Source organism: Ambystoma mexicanum, chromosome 1p (genome assembly GCF_040938575.1).
Source record: "Ambystoma mexicanum isolate Mex_15411 chromosome 1p, UKY_AmexF1_1, whole genome shotgun sequence".
Taxonomy (NCBI): domain Eukaryota; kingdom Metazoa; phylum Chordata; class Amphibia; order Caudata; family Ambystomatidae; genus Ambystoma; species Ambystoma mexicanum.
Genome location: NC_090921.1, coordinates 1,368,257,937 through 1,368,276,123, shown reverse-complemented (window position 1 = coordinate 1,368,276,123; position 18,187 = coordinate 1,368,257,937).

Below are 18,187 nucleotides of genomic sequence, written 5' to 3'. Positions count from 1 at the left end.
CAGGAATGAACAACATAATACAGTGTTTGAATATAAGAGAGAGAACGTTTTTGGAACTTTTAAACTTTTAAAAAGACAGTTGAAAAGGGCTTTGTGGACAATGAAAAGTGTACAAAAATGCTTAAATTGATATAAATTCCTATGGGAGCAACACTAAACAGGTTCTAACAAACATGATCTACAGGAAAAGCAACAGAACACACTTTAAATCAGAATGGGAGTGTGGAAATACTTTGAATGAGAAAAAGACACGTGTGAAATTTTTGCAAAAATGCTCATTCGCGCCTAATTTTCGCTATGCGATTTTTAATAAAAACGGGTCAAATATGCTGTTTCACAATGCGGTTTAGTAGATGTAGTTAAGGGTCTTAGGTTTAAGTGAGAGTTGAAATTACGTTTCTATCTATAAAATTGAAGAAGTTATGCAAGTTTGAATGAGAGGTGTTTTTGAAAATACAGATGCGAAAATGAAAAGAGAAATCAGTTCTTACAGTGACAATTATGCTCTAAATGAGGGTATTCAGGCTGGTTATCAGTTTGAAACACAGTAAGCCCAAGAGTGGTCCGCGGAAACTTACCCCAGCACCTCTGTGTGGTAGCAAGCCAGACTGGATCAGAATGATTCTTTCGTGAAGTTTGGGATGGTTCAAGATTTGGGGTTAGCTGAAGAAAAGTTTAGCAATTGCTGGGCCTTGGTTTTGCTAAGGAGCCTGGAGTCAGGACAAGAGGAAAAGTTCTGGAACAGGATGAAGAATTCTGGAACAAAATACCACGCGGAAATCAGGATGTAGTCAGGAATCAGTGTGTGTCTGTGTGTTGTCAAGTTCCCAAATTTATCATGCCAAGTGACATCACTCAGTTTATGGTAGGGGCAGAATTACAATCCACACCTCCAAGGCTGTGAGTGGTCAGATGCTCTTGCCTTTTTCTGGTTGGAAGACAGAAAGAGCTGTCATATTTTATGATGTGACTTAGGAACTCCCACAGTGAGTTGGACCAAAACTTAACTTTTCCACAAATACACATTTCTATAATTATGCCCTCTAATAAAATCAGACACATGGATTACATATTTGATGGGTTATCTTTACATTCAATTCCCATCTCAGTGAGAACTGGCTTTATGTTTTGTGGAATTTTGTCAATTTCAATCATAACGGTTTGGCCTAACAATTTCAAATTCAGTACATATCTGGGCAATTACCCTAGGCCATGGGTATACAATATTATATTTGCAGCATCAATAGTTTTGCCACAGTTATTCTTTCAGTGTAACTTTGGTTTCTTATGTAGTACAGGGTTCACTCGTGTCTTCAAAGAAAAAGCATAAAATTAGATTTACAACTACCAATTTTTGGATTTGTCCTCCTTCTTGTGGCAAAGTTAAAAGTCTTCAAAACTTAACTACAAATAGGCATTTAAACACCAAAAGTTCTTGTCAGTTTTTTTTTTACTTTCATTCAACTGGCAATACTGTCAAATTCCTTTGATCAGGGTGGGGGTCCAGAGAGAAGTTTCCTGCCCCTCCTTTGAAGGGATCAGTATGCAGCCTGCCATTGTCCTTGGATGGGCCCCAGACAAATGTCTAATGAGTTCTTTGCTGTAAATATGCAAGAACTTCCAGCATCAACTAAGCCTTCCTGCTACCAGTGGAGTGTCAACCTGAAGTGTCATCTTTCCCAGGCTGGGCACTGTCAAGTCAGAATTAAATATTTAATTCCAAACTGGGTTACTTTAAGATTCACCTAAATCTTTCATTTATATATAAAAATGAACACAGTTTATAGGGTATTTTGACATTTAAAGAATTAGGCCTTTGCACAAAAACATGCTTTAAAACCGGGCGATGTTGCACTGTCTTCAGGGAAAAGGAACATTTAAACTGATTCCTTTACATCAGAATTTCCTTTGCAGCAACATTTTTTATGCACATTTATTTCTGTCCTTGAGTGCTGGAATTTGTCTGCAATCTGAATGTATGTATCCAGCCCTTGCTTGTAGTTCTCTCTGTACAGCTGAAATTGTTACATGTTGCCATTTTATGCCGCCTTTCTCCAGTGGAAATGGAACCAAATTTTATTGAGCTGTTTTTTCATAAGATACATTTCTTAGCTGCTGCCAGTCAATGAGGCCCTGTCTCCTCTGGGCCATACTGGATGATCTGTAACCTTTTTACTCTTAAGGATTCACTGAAAAATAAATAGATCTAGTGCAAAAAACAGCACTTTGAAGGTTGCAAAGCTACCTTTTTTTAAAACGCATTTTCGATTTTCAGGACAATTCTGCTGCCTTTCTCCATGTTGGAATGTGACAGCACCCACTGGCATGTCCTGCAGTGAGATTTCTGTCTTTACCCCAACTTTGACTGTGTGTGGCAGGGTGTGCAGCCTTTTGTGGTTGTGACCCAAATGCAGTTTTGCAGCTTTTTGCGCTCACAGTGGTTAGCACATCCATTTTTGGCTGTTTCTTTCCCCATTTGTAAATTGAGGCAGTGGGGCACATTTGGATGGGTTAAATATCCCACAAAGCCCCCCCCCCGGCTTCAGCTTGATTTCCAGTTGTAGGTAAGACGGGCACTTGGGATTTTTCTTTCTCTCCATGTGAACAACACCGGTTTCTTCTCCCGTCAGTGATTGATGCGACACAATCTCCTCTCCGGTTCTGGTTGGAATGAGAACAATACCCATGTCTCCTCTTATGTGTTCTTTTCCAGTGTGGAGCAACACTCCAAATCTCTTGGGTTTTTCATCCCAGGTGCCCGAGGAGGTCCTCCTTGGCGATTAGGTGTATTTAATGCCAATACTGGAAAACAGACCATAATGCAGTTATGAAAAAGTTCCCACTACTGTTCCCAGGGGGATTTCAGCAGTGGGATAGACACATGTATTTAATGACAATTTACAATATTCCCCACATGTATTCAATGACAATTTAAGAATTTCCTAGGTGTCTGGATTCACTCCCTCTGGGTTTCCGGTAGGCTCTTCTATTTGCCGCAAAGTGTGCCTGGGATGGCAACTCTATAGCTGGTTTATGTGGACCCACTTATCTTCCCCTTCTGTCAAATTTCCATTCGGGATGCAGATTCTGTAGACGACTAGTGAGATTTTGTCCACAATTTCAAAAGGCCCTGCCAGCTAGGCAAGAATGTTTGCTCCTTGGCTAGGTTCCTTTGGAAATTGTACAAGTAGACCTGGTTTCCTACTTGATATTTCTTTTTGGTTGTTTTAAGGTCATAGTGGGTCTTCATACTGTTTGCAGATCTTTCTAGATTTCGCTAAGCATACACAAAAGCATGTTGAAGGTGTTTTCTCAGATTCTCAACATACTCATGAGTTGTGGGGGCATTTATCAATGTCTGCTCTGGGGTTCTATAGAGCAGATGCTGGGGTAGCACCATCCTTCATCCAGGCATCAGCTCAAATGGAGACATTTTAGTTGCAGAAGAAGGGGTAGGTCTGATGGCCTTATGGACAAGGGGTAATCGAATATCCCAACTTGGGCCAGAGTCTGCCACAAAGTTTTTTAATATGCTCACAATTGTTATCTTGTACCTCTCAACTCCACCACTAGTTTACTTTTTACCCCAAGTATCTCCCACATCTTTGTCAACAATTCGCTAGTGAAGTGACAACCTCGGTCTGACTCAATCCTTTGGGGTAGTCCAAAATGCACAAAGATGTGATTGATCATCAGGGCAGCTGCTGTTTCTGCCTTGCAATTTGGTGCCGGGAGACATTCCACCCATTTAGTAAACAAGTATGTTACGGTTAACATGTACTTGTTCGCCCTAGAGGAGCGAATCACGGGCCCGATGAAATCTACTTGTAAATCTGACCAAGGCAGTGTCATCCCCCTCTTTTGGAGAGGAGCACAGTGTGTGAGTGATGTTGGCTGAAATTGTGCACACACAAGACACCCCTTCAAGTATTGGTCGAGGTCCTGCCCCATGTGTGGCCAGTATGCAACCTCTGGCAAGATTTCTAATGTAGTATGAAACCTCCGATGACCGGCAGTGGCCGCATCATGGGCGTGACTTAGCATCAGGCTTCGGAATGAGGTAGGGACCACACACTGGTCACAGCCTGTTAGGGAGAATTCTCTGTTTAGGCTGAATTTCCTAACCTAGTGAGTCCCCCAGCAGCTTTGCTGGATTTCTGGAGTTTGTTTTTTTCCATCCTGCCAAGAGTGAGACTCTTTTTCTCCCACTCTTGGACATGAATGTGTGTAATTCCTTCGAATGTCAATGTGTTCTATGGGCTATGGGGTCTTTTACTCCATAGGGTCTCATATGTTTTTCTATGTGTGTTACACCGCACCCTACGTGCCGTAACACTAGGGCGTCCTAGTGGACCTCCATCATAGACTCCATACCCGGGGACTGACTACTGTCTCCCCGGGCATGTAAAGTCACCATTGGCTTTACTAGACCTAAATTTACTAACAGAACTAGTACAAACCATCTTATTGTGGACGTGCTAGTAGGGGTAATTTGATTACTCCTGGGTCTGTTATTCGAGGGGGCACTGTCCCGTCCCCCCTCGTCGAGTTTTGGCTGGTGGCAGTGGAAACTACTTGTTATATTCGACCCCGAATATAACCCTATGGGATTCTTCCCATTGTTGGAGATTAATACCTTTTTCCCGTTAATCTCCACCGATTTACTTATCTTAAATAAGTTTATCGGATGGTATTTTCTGCCAGAACTCGTTTTTTAAAATGGCGTCTGTGTTCGTCTCTGTGACTCCTAAACCAAAGGTTGAGCCCTTTGTTCCAATTTTGGCGGGCTTCTGTACAGAGACACTCCAAAGTGGTGCCATTCTGTCTGGGTTACCACAGGGGTGTGGGAGGGGGTTTAGGCACCCTGGACTGAGTTGCCTTGCCAACTCCGGTCGCACTCTGGTGTGATTGGCCCAAGTGGTGAGCCTCCCCGCTCACCACTTAGCGTGTTTTGATTGACAGCTAGGCTGAATGAATGGGGGTTTTCTGCATAAAAGCAGGGCTTTTGGGACTGGATCTTCAGAAGTCGCCACAGGACCTAAGAATCCGACGAGGGTAAAGCTGAGCCGACCTGCAACGACGACACCTCTGGTGGAGCCCTGCTGAACCGACTCACCACCTCCCGACGACAGAGGAGATCTCCCTGCCGGAGAGTCTCTTCCCCTCACTGGTGGGAACAACCAGTCACCTTTGCTTTTTCTTCGCTCCAGGACGCAGTGGTCGAATTGCTCGTGCACAGCACCTCGGCAACCGGATAGCCACTACCCCTGTACAGCGACCAAAAGGTGGTGCCTTGTGACGGAGCACTCCGCGGCTGGTCTCTTCCCTGGTGGTGCAACGATCTTCAACTTTCCTTTGACAACGAGATCATCTCTTCTCTTGGCAAAGACCCGACGTGCATCCACCACCAGGAACAACTGCCCCCGCCAGAGCTGTCTCTCCACAAACAAGGTACTGTGTCCGCCTGGCTTCCCTTTCTGCCGGATAGAGTGAGGTGTCTTAATCCTCGCCTTTCCATTGGGTCGCCTCCAAGCTTTCTTTAACTTCCTGTTCTGAACTGGTCCCAAACTTTCCATAACAATTTGCGATAAAGACTCGAAGCGCATTTCCACTGAGACACATTTTGGGACATATCGCTTTGCCTCTCTCCGAGTGGGCCTGGCCTCTGAACTTTGTGATCTGCAATAGACCCTGTCTGTCTTGCCTTGCATTTGTCCGTAAAGTATTGGTACCGAGTTGATTTCATAACCTGCCTTATTTTTCTCTCCCGACCTAACGAATACTAGAGTGCCATCTAGGTTAAAGCATACACCTCTGTCTGCAAATAAGTGATGCCGGTAAACCTAGACTTGTCGAACTATTGTTAGGGGGATTGATCTTTTTCTTTGTATGGTATTGTGATTGAAGTTGTTTGCCGTATTAGTGCCAGAGTGTTTTCTATAGATGTGTCGTTATAAATAAATACCTTTATAGCTTTACACTGAAGCCTTGTTCCGTGTTTGCTTGTTCTACTGTGTAGATTGCCCTATAGTGCCTAACTCTTCTTGAGGGAAGTCTGACTGCTCAGCCACAGCTACCAAGTGAATCTGTGTGGTACAGACTGCTACCAAGTGGGTTTACTGCCAAACACCTGTAGTCCTAAATCTTTTGCAGTGGTCCCAGAGGGAATTGCACAGGTTTCCGCCTAACATAGCCAGATATGGATCTCCTCACCAACAAACCGTCTTGGATTCAGAACATTTTTGGACATTTCATCAACACTCTGAGGTCCACTTTTCCGATGCAATCAGTATCCGTCAGGGGAAAGTTCTCAGGGTCCTCAATGTGTTGATAAAACTTACCAATTATTGGATCCCCTTTTTGAGCCGTAATTAAATCAGCATCTGGTGTCTCCTTAATCCACTGGGCAGTTGAGAGTTCACTGTGAGCATTTGACTGGGATCTAGTGATCACAGTGACCTGAATTTCCCTCAACAGTGACTCAATCTCAAGTAGATCACCTTGGATGGCTCTGGTTTTGGCCAGCTGATCAGCTAAGTAATTTCCAGTTTTGTCTGGTCCCTCTACTTTAGAATGACCCTTGATCTTTTTCCAGTAGATGGTCATCCCACTAGAGGTGACCAGATCATCAATATTCTGTATTAGTTGTCCATGTTTTAGTGGTTTATTGTTAGCACATAGCATGCCTCTGGTTTTCCAATTAACTAGGTGCTTAACGAACCTGTTCCGGACGTAATCTGAATCAGTGATTATGACCAGTTTGTAGAGTTGGTGTTGGACAGCAGTGAGGATGGCTTGATGAACTGCCATCAGCTCTGCCACCTGACTAATGCGGGACTGATTTTGTACCCAGCAGAGGGTTCCAGGGCTTCATTCACCCAGGAGTTCCCCACGCCAGCCACCAGTTCCTTTTCCCCGTTGTTGTCAACATGGTAGAAACACCCAGCCACATAAACAGTGGGCATTCCCTCACACTTGTCTTCTTCTTATACCTTGTGTGGGGAATTGAGGTACACCTCCATGTTGTCCTGGATTTTAAGACTTTCGTCCTCGAGACAGTTTTCTCTGGCACAATCATGCAAGTCAGCTAGACCTTGCGCAAGGGGACTCTTCTTGTTTTGGCCATATCTGACCTCGACAGGAAAGCCTTGCATTGACAGAATCCAGGAAGTAATTCAGGAATTACTCACATTTCCGGCCCGGATTCTGTCACTTTGAAGATATTGAAGAGGCCGGTGTGGAGTCTCCACTATGATGTGTTCCCCCTGGATGAACGGGCGGTAATTCTTCAATATCAACACCTTTGCCAGGAGTGCCTTCTCACAATCGTTGAATTTTTCCTCCAAATAGGATACAATCTTACTTGCATAGGAGATGACTTTATTGACCTTGTCATGCTTTTGGTATAATACTGCGATCAAGCTTGTATTGGAGAGCCCTGCCCCCAAGAAGAACTCCTTGTTTTTGACAGGGTAAGCTAGGCAAGGCGCTTGTGAGAGGCTTCTTTTGAGTTGTCTTACTGCCTCGACTTGTTCTGGACCCCACTCCCACTTGACTCCACCCTTAAACAGATGGATCAGGGGTCTTGTGATCTCTGCGTAATCCTCAATGAACTTTCTACTGTAATTAGTCAGTCCAAGGAGGTTCCTTAGCTCACGCAGAGTTGTGTGGTCTTTTAGTTTCAGGAGTGCTACTACTTTCTTTTTCTGAGGACAGAGACCCTCAGGAGTTATCTCATGCCCCAAGAAATTGACACGGGTCCTGCACCACTGTGCCTTTTGGAAAGATAGTTTCGCTCCGGCAGCCCTCAACTGTGTCAGAACATAACGGATCTCCGCTATGTGTTCCTCCACCATTGAGCTTTTGATCAGAACATAGTCTACATAAGCCAGGTTACCCCTTTCACCCAAGTCGGGCATTGCCTTATGCAAGAAGATATTAAATGAATTGCCGGAGTTGATGTATCCGAAGGGAGTCCGGGGCCAGGTGTACTGCTGCCTCCTGAAGTTAAAGGCCACCTTGTATTAGTCCTCCCTACTGACAGGTACAGTCTAGTACCCATTCGCAGGTCAATGGCAGTGTTTATCTTTGACTCCTGGATCTGGGCCAGTCCTTGGTCAATGTAGGGAAGAGGCCATTGGGACATGTGGACCTGTTTGTTTAGCTCTCTTAGGTCAGCACAGAATCTTCACTGGCCGTTTGGTTTTAAAATCCCCAGCACCGGATTGTTAAAGGTGCTGCGGACTGGACGAATTATCCCATGGGACCCCAAGGTTTTTAATTATTTCTTTGAGGGACTCCATGGATGCGAGAGGAGAGCGATATTGCTTCACAAACACTGGAGTCAAACCAGGGTCCATAGGAATTGTTGTTGTATGGATTTCGGTGCAACCACAGTCAAATGAGTCCACCACAAAGAGTTCCTGAAAATCTAAGAAAACGTGTTTCAGCTTTTGCTTCTGCTCCAGAGTCTCACAGGCATCAGCTAGGTTGACTCTCTGTTCAACCATCTGCCTGAAGCCCAGAAAGACTTCTGATTGGGCTAACTCAGCGGCCTCCTCCAGCTGGGTGGAGAAGTCAGTGGTTAAAGTACTGACTTGGACTGATGGCTTCAGGTGGGGAAGGCAGTCCTGCTGGACTTGAAGGATCACCTCATCCCTCTTGAAGTCAGAGTTCACCTCTTCCTTACCATAAGTGCAGGAAGAGTACACCAGGAAATTCCCCCCATGCTGGGTGAAGATCCTGTCTGGTGTTGTGTCATTGTCGCTATCACTGTCAAAACAGTAATTGGGGATTGGTCCTATCAGTTCATTACCTAAATCTATGGAAAAATATTGGTCGTCAACCGCCATTCCAATAATGGTGCCTGCTCCCAGAGTGATACTCCTAAGGTCGCTGTTATCCACCACTATTGGAATGGTGTTGTGTCCTATATTGACTAATGGTGTTGGGTTTAACCCCAACCCTTGCTTTTGGGGATGGGCATTGAGGTGAATATATGCGTCAGGATTTTGCAGTTTCTGTCCTCTTTTAATTTTTCCTTTGAGTGGGAATAGTCAGGTCCATTCTGGGATGGGGACTTACTCTCCAATCTGAACTTCAACTGCATATCGCAGCAAATGAGCTGACCGAAATGCTTTTTCTGGCTCATCAAAGTCCATGGAATTATCACCCAATCAGGACCAGGCTTTGAAGTTTATCAGGTCCAAACTAATGGCAAAGCGATTGAGAATGTTACTGCCTAAATAAAATGTAGCAGGGACATCCCGCTTGACCCAACAGTTATGTAATATCCTCTTGTTGCCTATGGAAATTTTGAGCATACACCTTCTAGGCAGTAGATGTTTGGATTTGGGAGTTTCCAGGTCCATTTCCCACTTGTCTATCAATTTAAATGTGGGAATGGCTGGATCTTTTGGGAGTTTTCGGAATATGGCTTCGCTGATGAAGCTCTTACCGTTGTTCAAGCACACTCGGGCGAGAACAGAGTCCTTCCCCTCATTTAACTAAATAGGGATAAACAACTGTTCTCTAATCTTCTGAATGTCAGCTAAACTTTGAACTGGGTTCTCATCATATTGGACTACGGAAGTTGGATTTTCTGATTGTGAACTGGTACAGAATTTCAGGGTATTTCCTTCCAGTGTGGAATGCCACTTCAAACTGGAAGGAAGGTTGATTTTCAGAAATCGAGAGGGCTTCCCATCACCAGCTTGTTGTCCTACTGCAATTACTGTCATGTTAGGGATTTGGTTGTTTTGAAAATGGAATTCAATCTGATCCGGTTTTTGTTCAGCCATGTGGCATGTGCCATTTAAACTAACATGGTTGACACTATGTTTCATTTTATTGGTCAGTTAGTCTGGGTCCAGAGGTTCTTGTTTACACAATCTGTTAGGGGAAACAATCTACTCAGGATGTCATTCCCCAGTAAACATGGTGTGCCCTCTGGAGTCACAACTATGACCGGGTGTTTCACCTTGTGTCGCCCAATTTTAATTGCCAAATCCGCAATCCCCCCGAGAGGAATTTTATTCCCATCAAAGTACTAAAGTTGTCCAGGAAGAGGGGTGAGAGGGATCTGGTATCTCTCCCCCCTTCCTGAATTCAGCTGATCCACCAGTGCCAAAAATGAATATTGCCCTTGTACTTGGACCGGGGCATGAAGTCTTCCCTCCTTCTCCTCAAGAGGGCAACGATAATGTGCATGTTGGGACATTTGATGGGTTACTTTCTTGATTCTGGATTCTGACACCGGGGTAGTTTGGGCAGGATTCTGTGTGGGAGCTTGGGGATCTGTAAGAAAAATATGGCAGTTGGATATCGAGGGAGTTTTGGGCACCCCTGGTTCTGACTCTGGGCGTCTGCCTTTTTGGAGGCAGTCCCCAGAGTAAGTTTGGACAAGGTGGTTCTCCAAGCAATCATTCTGGGGTTCAATGATGGGCAGTTCTAACCCAGTCCCCACATTTAGCCAGTCTTTATTAGGATCTCTCGGGACCCATTTTTCTTTGGGAGGAGTTCCCCCATCCCTGAAGGAGAAAATCCTTTTCCCAGAGTCCTCTGAGGACCCCTCTCCTTCAAATTGGAGGACACTAACCTCCTCCACAAAATGGATCTTTTTAGGTCCTTTATTTCTCCTACCTGCCCTCTGTTCCTTAGGTTGCAGACTTTCGGGGGCAGGAGATTTTGGTTCTGGTTCCTGGGTTTCCAGGGGCTTTTCACAAGTGGTGAAGGAAGCTTCCTCTAAGGCTTTACACCACCTTACCCCCATGCCTCCTCCTTTGGAACCAGTGAATTGTAGGGGTTCTCTCCCTGTCATTGCTCTGGAGTACCAGGCCCTTGGTTTATGGAGTTCAGGGCCGCCATGTTCATTTGAGGGTTCTGCTGAGCGGTTTGTTGCCCTTGTATTGGGGGCTTATATAGTCCGGGGAGTTAGGGGTCCCATTTGTGGGATTACCTCCCTGACTACCTGTCTGCGATTGGCCGGAGGGCCTTCTGGTTCTTTGGTTGAGTAAATTTTGTATCAGTATATTTTTAGGCCCCCCCATCTCCAGATCTAAAATGGGGGCAACCTTCACATCCGCCACCTTAGCAGCAGCAGGGGTGTTGGTTGGTTTGGGGTTTTTATTGGTGTTTTTGTTCTCTACAGGTTTCTACACTTCAAAAATACGGGTCACCTGTTCAATGACCCAGTCCAGTGATCTCTTCTCGTGAAAGTCCCTCACCAGCTGGGTCATGATGTATTTAGGGAGTGCATGGAAAAAGGTGTTAATGAACACCCTACTGTCTGTGCGCACCCTCCTAGTGGTCTGCGCAAAGGCATGTTTCAGTTCTTGCACAAATTCTTGTGGGGCCTGATCTTCCCCACACTGCAGATTGCTGGCCGCCTTGTGGGCCTCTTGGGGTTTTCTATAGAGAGAAAAGTGTTTTAAGATGGCCGCCCTGTAGGTGGAGCATCTTGAGTGGCTCTGATCCTCTAGCCCTGCAAAGAAGCTGGAGTACTCAGGGGAGAATGTCCATTTTACATATTGGATGCAACTCTGACTGTCTTTCAGATGAAAAGTATCATCATCTGTTCATATAATTCCAGGTGTTCCCAGACTGAATACTTAGCATTTTTATGATAGGGGGTCATGACACTCATAATGGCCTTGATCTGCTTCAGGGGATCTTTTAGTAGAGCCCTCTTAATTCTGTTGGCCTTTTTGGTCTTAGTTACTCGTGTTCACTCATCCTCTGACTTAGAGGCACTACTACAGGAGGCGGCTATCTGATCCTCTAGGCTCTCCCTGATTCTGCGAGCTTGAGAAGGGCTTGCAGAATGTGGGGGCATAGTTTCCTGATGCTTGTGGTGCTCAGAAGAGTCTTCTGACTCTCCCCTGCTCCCAGGATTGGCAGAGTGCCCCCCCAATACACTATCCGGGAAGGGAACTTGAGGATACTCTTTTTGGGCTTTACTTCCTGAAGTTCCCCACCAACTTTTACCAGGCGTTATCTTTGAGGATCCAATTCCCTGATTCTCCCCTCACAGGGGTCTTCTGGATCAGAGATGGTATCCCTAATATTTGGGGATCTGTATAGAGACAGCCGTCCATCAATTTCCGGGGGGCGCTGATCTGTCAGTCCCATGTCATCAATTCTGCTGAAGTCTACCATCCCCATGGCCTTTGGTTCATATGAGCCAGTGGACATGAGGCTGGCAGAGTCCATGGTACTGAAGGGGTCAGAGTCCCTGAGCACAGGGGTCCTGATGTGATGCTCAGGGTTTTCTCTTTGCCTCCCTACCTCTTCTCTTGCAACCCCTTGGTGACATGCCCAAATCTGAATCTTTTTTTCTTTTATCAGGGCCTTGCTGGACTCAATAATTCACTCTTACATGGCTATCTGTTTGTGGAGCACCTCATTCTTTTCACGGAGAGCCTCATTGTCTCTCTGTGTTTCCTGCCTGGTTTGGAAATACTGGGCCAATTTCTGCTGCAGGAGATTTACTTCTTGGGTTTTAGCATCATTGGTCTGTTTGTTCTTTTCCAGAGCATCTTCCACCCACCTGGTGTGCTCTAGTGTCATGCCTCCCACTTCCGCGCACTCAGTCATGCCTCCCACTTCCCCACACTCAAACTCCCATAATACCCCACGGCTGTGCTCATCATCTCCATCCGCACAATCACGCACCTCATGGCAGTATGTCAGATTCGCCTCAGCTCGTTCACGGACGAGAGTTCGTTCTTCAGCAGCATGGAAGCAACGCAGCCGCCGTTTGTCCCGTGGGCTGCGCCCCTTTCTTCACTGGCAGCTACCGTGGTTTAGGACCACGACCGATAGGGACTTCTTGTTTCCATTGGTCCACACATCCTTGCTGGTCACGTGACGCGGAGACATGGTCACGTGACACGGAACATCGATCACGTGACATAGTGACTTTAAAAGGTCACGATTAGCATTGTACCGCGCTTCACAGCTGTTGTATTTGGTTGTTTGGGAAGTACTCTGTTTCATGACTACTTCCAATCATGGACCACAGATTTTGCTTCATGGACTGCCTCTTCTTTGAACTTTGGATTTGTCAAGGGCGTGACTTACTTGGATCTCGACCTCAGATTTCTTACCGGACTTCTACTACTGGATTCTGCTTTGGACTTGGTTACTTTGGAACTTACAGCATTGTGCCCCTCCCTTTTAGTGCTGTGTTTATTCAAAACATTCTTTTGGGGCATCCAGTAAATACCTCAGGGCAATAGTTTTACAGCATTCAACTCCTTTGTGCTGCCTCCTTTCACTGAGGGTACAGGACTCACTTTCATTACAATCATCATTGCATTCTTCAATCCACACCCTGGTAAGACCATTTTTGTTAACTCTTGTAACACCTGCCACATGTGTTCTGCATTACTGTGTATGTGATTGCTTGTTTCCTTTGCAGTGATTACCTGGGATCTGCAGCGTTCCTGTGCCTAACCACCACCTGTGGCCTCAAAGACTGAACAGCGAGTTGTTTTCTTATTCTCTGTTCGGTACATGGGGATGGAGGTTACTATAATCCTCGCGACAATCAAGTTTGTGACATCTAGTAGCTTCTCATATTCTGTTTTAACTTCCTTGAGCTCCTGGAGGGCCAGCTTTCTTTCCTCTACCTTTGTTTTAACGGGCTTACTTCCTGGCCTAAGGTGTCCCTCTCCTGACTTAGAGTGTCCCTATGTTCAGCCAGGTTGTCCCTTTGTTTTTTTAAATGCACTAGATTTCTGGCGTTCCCCATCAAATTCGTCTTGAGAGTGGATGTCTTTAATAATTCATTTATTATTTTCCTCTTTCAAGGATTCTATTGTTTTTGTAAGGTGACTATCTGTTCTGCGCATGCTCTATTATAATGTAACTGTTGCGCTAGTGTCTGTTGACCCTGTTGTAAAGTCAACCCTTTCCTGACACTCATCTTTCAGTATCTGCAATTGGGTGTTTTGCTCTCCCTTCTCTTGCTGTAGGAGAGCCAGATCTTCTTTTAGTTTTGTCAGATACTGCCTAACTTCTGTCTCTGAGTCTTGGCTCTTCAGTAGCCTTTGCTCTGCAGAGTCCAAATCAGCCTGGATTCTTTCCAGTGTTTCCACTTGATTCCTTGCCAGAACGATGTTCTCAGCATGTTTTTCCTGCATTACTCCTATGTGCAGGTACAGGTAGGCCGCTATTTTGGCAATTTTGCTCTGCTCCTCTTTTACTATTGGGGCCATGTACAGTTCACTAAGAGCTTGGTGAAATGGGCCCTTGTCCTGCCATCTATCTAGGTCCATGGCAGTGACCTGTTCTTTGATTTCCTGCAGCCATACATGTTCATTCTATTTGGGCCACTCACCCCTGACAAACAGTTTGTGCATGAGGTGTTCCCTAGCCATATTAATTTCTACTTGGACCGCCGTTTTGGAATTATCAATTTCCTTATGACTTATTTTAGGGTTAATTTACTTTTACAAACAGGTCTGATTTTGAGAGGTTCTTGTACAGTGTAGCACAGTACACCAACCACACAAGGTGTCTGTACCCTGCAAGCTAGTATGCTGTGTTAGACTGTCACAGGTGGTGACTCGAAGTCAGAATCACGGCACGAGCCCCCAAATCTGCTAAGAATTTCAGTCAGTCAATACACCCGGGTCTTGCCTAGCATGTAATACACAGATGAAATACTTATTTATTGTGTCTATAGGTTCAATATTCTGAGTGATATACCACTCACATCACACCCCTCCTCAAAATACCACCAGGTCACAATGGACCAGGAATCAAGCTATTTGGCAAAGGTAAATATTTATTTATTTATTTAAATTCAAATCAAACACATTTTAAAATATATATATCTGGGGCAGCAATCACCAATGTGGTGACAATACAAATCAGAAATAAGTAAGGCAATTGAATTCACTTTTGAGCAGCACAGAAGATAACGCACAGGGAAAAGACAGTCTTGGGTAGTGAAAAGATAGTGTTTAAGTTAAGATTCCCCCAGCAAAGTTCTCAATTCACAAGTGAGCAATTCTACACAGATGTAAGTGAGCAACAAGTATTCAGGAACAAAGTACAGAATACAGTGTTTGAATATAATCTTCCCTCCCCAAACAAGACAGAGAACATTTTTGGAACTTTGACACTTTTAAAATGACAGTTTAAAATGGCGTTGTGGACAATGTAAAGTGTGCAAAAATGCTTAAATTGATATAAATTCCTATGGGAGCAACACTAAACAGGTTCTAACAAACATAAGCTCAATTTGAGCAACAGAACACACTTTAAATCAGAATGCGAGTGTGGAAATACTTTGAGTGAGAAAAAGACACGTGTGAAACTTTTGCAAAAATGCAAATTCGCGCCTAATTTATGCTATGCGATTTTTAATAAAAATGGGTCAAATATACTGTTTCACAATGCAGTTGTAGATGTAGCAAAGGGTCTTAGGTTTAAGTGAGAGTTGAAATTACTTTTCTATCTATAGAATTGAAGAAGTTATGCAAGTTTGAATGAGAGGTGTTTGTGAAAATACAGATGCGAAAATGAAAACAGAAATCAGTTCTTACAATGACAATTATGCTCTAAACTAGGGTATTCAGGCAGGTTACCACTTTGGAACACAGTAAGCCCCAGAGTGGTCCAAGGAAACCAAACGCAGCACCTCCGTGTCCGCCTTGGAGGACTCAGTCGGATTACCCGTGGGATGATTTTAAGGGTTTGGGATTTTACAAGACTAAAGGATTTTCAAGAAATGATCACTATCACAAATTCTTAAGTTAAAGAGAGGATGGGTTGAGATTGGGATAGGACAAGGCAAATATACTATGGGTTACTATGATTCCTGTTGATACTTACAGTCCACTGTAAATTAAGATTGCATTCTGGTCATCCGGATTGGGTCTACCGGCAGCAGGGCACCTCTGGCAGGATGGTCAGCTAGGTGGCTCTGGTCAATTGGACTGGCCCTCAGACTGGATTTCGATTGGCCCTTCTGGTCACTGGACACGGTAGATTAGCGGGATTGCGAGTTTTAGTAGGCAAGCATGAATGGTAGCAAGCCAGACTGAATCAGAATTATTCTTTCCTGAAGTTTGGGATGGTTCAAGATTTGGAGCTAACTGAAGAAGAGTTCAGCGATTGCTGCGCCTTTGTTTTGCAAAGTAGCCTTGAATCAGGACAAGAGGAAAAGTTCTGGAACAGGATGAAAAAGTCAGGAACAAAACGCTGCGCAGAAATCAGGATGTAGTCAGGAATCAGTGTGTGTCTGTGTGTTGTCAGGTTCCCGTATTTATCACACCAAGTGACATCACTCAGTTTACTACCCAAGGCTGTGAGTAGTCAGAAGCACTTGCCTATTTTCTGGTTGGAAGCCAGAAAGATCTGTCATATTGTATGATGTGACTTAGGAACTCCCACAGTGATTTGGACCAAAACTTAACTTTTCCACAAATACACATTTCGAAATGTATGCCCTCTAATAAAATCAGACACATGCATTATATTTAATGGGTTATCTTTACATTCAATGAGATGGCTTTGTGGTCTGTGGAATTTCAATCATAACGGTTTGGCCTAACAATTCATAATTCAGTGCATATCTGGGCAATTACCCCTAGGACATGAGTATACAATATTATATTTGCAGCATCAATAGTTTTGCCACAATTATTCTTTCAGTGTAACTTTGTTTTTTTTATGTAGTACAGGGTTCACTCATGTCTTCAAAGAAAGAGAATAACATTAGATTTACAACTACCAATTTTTAGATGTGTCCTCCTTCTTGTGGCAAAGTTAAAAGTCTTTAAAACTTAATAACAAATAGGCATTTAAACACCAACATTTCTTTTCAGTTTTTTTTTTTTACTTTCATTTAACTGGCAACAGCTGTCGAATTCCTTTGATCAGGGTGGGGGTCCAGAGGGAAGTTTCCTGCCCCTCCTTTGAAGGGATCAGTATGCAGCCTACCATTGTCCTTGGATGGGCCCCAGACAAATGTCTGATGAGTTCTTTGCTGTAAATATGCAAGAACTTCCAGCATCAACTAAGCCTTCCTGCTAGCAGTGGAGTGTCAACCTGAAGTGTCATCTTTCCCAGGCTGGGCACTGTCAAATCAGTATTAAATATTTAATTCCAAACTTACTTTAAGATTCACCTAAATCTTTCATTTAAAATATATAAAAATGAACACAATTTATAGGGGATTTTGGCATTTAAAGAATTAGGCCTTTCCACTAAAATATTCTTTAAAACCAGGTGATTTTGCATTTTCTTCAGGGGAAAAAGCACATTTAAACTGAATCCTTTACATCAGAGTTTCCTCTGCAGCAACATTTTTTATACACCATTATTTCTGTCCTTAAATTCTGGGATTTGTCTTCAATCTGAATGTATGTATCCAGCCCTAGCTTGTAGTTCTCTCTATACAGCTGAAATTGTTACATGTTGCCATTGTTAGCCTTATTTCTCCAGAACCAAATGATATTGAACTAGTTTTTCATAAGATACATTTCTTAGCTGCTGTCAGTCAATGAGTCCTTGCTCCTCTGGGCCATACTGGATGATCTGTAACCCTTTTACTCTGAAGGATTCACTGGAAAATAAATGGACCTAGTGCCAAAAACAGCACTTTGAAGGTTGCCAAGCTACCTTTTTTTAAAGGCATTTTCTATTTTCAGAACAATTCTGCTGCCTGGCTCCATGTTGGAATGTGACAGCACCCATTGGCATGCTCCTGCAGTGAGATTTCTGTCTTTACCCCATCTTTGACTGTGTGTGGCAGGGTGTGCAGGCTTTTATGGTTGTGACCCAAATGCAGTTTTGCAGCTTTTTGCACGCACGGTGGTTAGCACATCCATCTTTGGCTGTGTCTTTCTCCCTTTGTATACTGAGGCATTGGGGCACATAAGTATGGGTTAAAAGATCCCACAGGCCACCATAACCCACAGGAACGTCAGCCCCAGACCCAGAGAGGAGATGAGATGGACCGACGAACCACAAAGTGATAAAAACAATTAAGTGGCAACAGAAGACTCACACCAGAGGCTTCACCAAACCAACCAACTTACTAACCCATTTCCTCTTTCTGCTCCTCCAACATAACCAATGCCACTACACTTGACTAGGGGCTAGCCACACTACACAAAAACACATCAAGATTCACTCGATGGTTCACAACCTACCGGCTCTCTGAGATTCAGGA